The sequence below is a fragment of the Equus caballus genome, chromosome 24, assembly GCF_041296265.1.
Source record: "Equus caballus isolate H_3958 breed thoroughbred chromosome 24, TB-T2T, whole genome shotgun sequence".
Lineage (NCBI taxonomy): Eukaryota > Metazoa > Chordata > Mammalia > Perissodactyla > Equidae > Equus > Equus caballus.
In genome coordinates, this window is record NC_091707.1 from 42,433,141 (window position 1) to 42,437,040 (window position 3,900).

Genomic DNA, 3,900 nt, shown 5'->3' on the forward strand with positions numbered 1-3,900 from the left:
CCTAGGTATTTTCTTATTTTTTTAAAGCTCTTCAGATAGTGGTTATGTGTAGTCCAATTTCCTTGTTCTCTGTTATCATTGTGGAACACATTACTTTGCTACAAAAACATCAGGGGGTCATTATCCCTATTTTTCAGATTGAAAAAATCAAAATTAAATAATTTATCTGAAGTCACACAGCAAGTAAATGGAAGAGTCGGAATTTAAACACAGTTTGCCCAATTCTAAAGCCAAAGCTTACTTTACAGACACTAAATTATCTCCCCTTAAAGGAAATTAGTATGTGTTTCTGAATATTAATAATCCCCTTAAATTCTTTAAGTGACAAACATAAATATTATGAGTTTTTCTAAATTTCCAAAGTCTGGGTGGAAAAAGATCTATATACCAAGCATTATTGCAATTAACCTATTTATCAAGTTGAGTTAAGTTATTGCACATTGCATTATTTTATTCCTGAATATATTACTTCCAAAATCTGTTCTACAATTACTCCAGCTCTACTGGAAAATCCTAAAGGAACAAAATAAAACTTTATCCCTCTAAAAAATCAGAAAATGATGTTCTAGTTTTGCTTTTTAATAGGCTATTGATTGTTTACCAGTAAAAGGTTATTGCACTTATTTTATGATCTAAGGTACAAATTCTAGGCATTTAATTGTTTATGACTCAGAGACCAGGAAAGTTATTGGAAGGCTAACTTCATGTCTGGGTCAAATAAAGCCTCTTTTAAATCAGGTAATATAAATTTCAGTTGTCTTGTTAGAGCCATTAAGTGAAAGGATATGAATCAAGGTTACGAAGTTAAGTGTTGCTTCCCATCATCCTCAGAAAAGCAAACTGAATCTCTTTGCCAAAAGAAGAAAGCCCATGGTCCAGGAAAATGTAACACTATACCTTTGCCCACATGCTTCCTCCAATTTGTGGTGAGGAACCACTCTGCTCCTTACCAGAAACTCAGCGGTACCCTCCCAGTTGTGGTGGGTGAGGACCTGCTGATGGAGAAGTGAAGACTGAGTAAAGATAGTGTAGCCAGGGAAAAAATTGTCAGTAAGTTGAAAGGATGGAAGTTGATAGTTCCAGTATTTCCCGGCATTTTAACCTCCCCTAGGCCCAAAATCCTGGAGGACTGCAGCCTCTAGCCACTTCCCCTCTCAGAATAATAATACAAAACTCTAGTAGCGTAGATTCCTTTTGACCTTCTGGAAGGACCTGAGATAGAATGTTGACCTGTAATCCATGGTTGGAGAGTTGCATGATTTTAATCATTGACACTAATATCAGCAATAATAATTACTTTGTGTTTGGCATTGTCCTCAGTCTTTAGATGTATTAACTCTAGAGTGTTAAGTTGGATATTGGTTCCCTGATGATAAAGACCTTGTCTGTTTTCTTGTTCTTCTTTGTAGCCACATGGCAGGCACTCAATGGATATTTGATGATTATATCATGTTAAATCTTTACAATACCCTATCATTTTGGTGTTAATTCATTTTACCAAATCACTTTAGATCACTCTGTACCAGTAGGCACATACCTGGTAAGAGTGAGGTTTGGGATTTGAACTCAGAACTTAGACTGTCTGATCCTATGCTCTGAACAACCAACCAATATATACTCCCTTTCAACTAGCTGATATAAATCCATTGGCAAAATATACAGTACTAGTATGAATTGCATTCTTCCCATTCTGAAAGGTCAGTTCTATACAGAAGTAGCTGCTTTTCCATTACAGAATGTCAACATCCTTTGAAAGGTCTCGAGATAATTAAGTTCACATTGTACGTGTCTTGGATTAAGCCTACGGTGGGCTGTGAAGTAACCCTTCAATCTGTAGCTCTCCATTGGCAATTTACAGTAGAGAAAGTCACGACTGGAATGATTTATCATCTTCGCAGACAGTTAATAAACCTAGGGCAACCCCAGCCTCTCAAACGACAGCATGGCAACTACTGAAATACCTTCTCTTCTCCCAGTTACCTATCTGTATCCTATAGGCCAAGGTACATTGTAACCAAATACAGGACCAAATTCTAAAACCTGGCCCCAAAGACTGGCAAATGTTATCCAGTACTTTGAGTAATTTATTGTATGAACACGGGTCCATTTGAGAATTCATTACCTGCTCATTTTCGGGTACAGATCTAGGCACTGAAAATTTAAAAATCAACAAACATGACCCTGGCTTTTGAAAAGATCACTATTTAAAGAGTATAGAAACCTCTATTTTAATTTCATTAAAATCCATACCAGGATGGATTATATCTAAAGCACAAAGGGAGTACAAATGAAAGAGACATGAATGGAGAAATCCAGAAGGCACTCTAAAATAATGAGCCTGAATGAGGCTACCAGCTCTTTCATTAACCACCAAAATGGTATTACAAGGAAGGAGATTCATTATCTGCTGCTAATAAGAGGATCAGAGGAAAAGGCAAATGTGTATTTTAGGAAAACTCTTTTTTCCATATGTAGTAGCCAAGAAAAATGCTACTCTGATTGACCATATATCTACACCATATTAATTTCTAATAATTTAACATTTGAAAAAATAATATTGCTCATGGATACGATTTAACCCTTTCATGAGAAATTTAAATAATTGGTCAATTATGCTTTAGAAAGTTTAAATTATATTCTTCCCTAAGTAGATAAAATTTATAAGCACATTCTTTAAATCTACAAAGTTCTGCATAAGCGACATTGCCCTAGATTTACTTTCACATATTAGTCTGAGAATACTTTCAAAATTATTAAAAGCGCTGGTTTGAATATAGCAGTCCCAGAAATTAGGTTTAATTACTCAGATCTTTTTGCACGGGGAAAAATTAGCAAATCCACAACAATCAATAAAGTGGGCTATAGAAGAATTCATCTGATTAAACAGAGAATATCACTTCTGAATCTCAAGAGAAACTATTTTGGGGAAAGAGGGAGAAAGAGGCCTGTCGAAGACACTGTAAAATCTAAATGGAAACTGGAAAGTCACATGGGACAAATGGAATAAATGAAACCCTTAGTTAAATTGTTTGCTATTGTTTGGGCAAAACCAAGGGATCAAAAACTAATGGTCTCAAAGGTACTTCAGGTTGCATCTTTACAACCTGTAACAAAGGTCAATTGAGTGGGAAAATTTGTCAAAGTAGTTATTTGAGTGTGTGGAAAAAAAAAATCAAGCTAGTGTTCCCAGTAGTGATAGCATTGTGTAGACACTACTTGGATCTTTGTCTGACAAGCAAATCCACTTATCTGCATTTTCTGTGCTTTGCCCAGGAAGCTCTAGGGAAAAAGACATTGATCTCTTTGCCACTCAACCTTCTTACACATTCTTTCCCAGAAAGCTCTATTTTTTCCCTCTTTGTCATTCTGTACAAATTTAAAAAAAGAAATAAAGTGGTGAAAACGTCAGCTGAATAAAATGCGAATCTAAGGCATCTGTAACATAGGGAAAAGCGCTTTTTTATTGGAAAGTATTTTCTAGGTTTGCCACAGGGGATGGTGAGACAGAAAAGAAAAATTTGAGAGAGGGGCTTGAAACTTATTGCTGTCAAAGGCTAGCTAATTCCTTCTAACTAAAAATGTATGCAAATTTGTGCTTTAAAAATTAGGGGGTTGAGCCAATTAAATTAAAAGGCATTAAAAGGGTTGAGCATGTGGGCGCACCACACAGACAGACATGGCACCTTTGGGCCTAAATTACAGCTCTACGATATTAGACCATTTCCTCACTCTCCCATGCAGAAGTTTCTAATGTAACTGTTGCCTTAACTTCATTGAGGGGTCAGCAAACTGATGGCCTGTAGGATGGCTGATTGTTTTTGGAAATAAAATTGTATTGGAACACAGCCATGGCTATTCATTTACATATTGTCTAGGGCTGATTTCATGTTCCAATAGCCA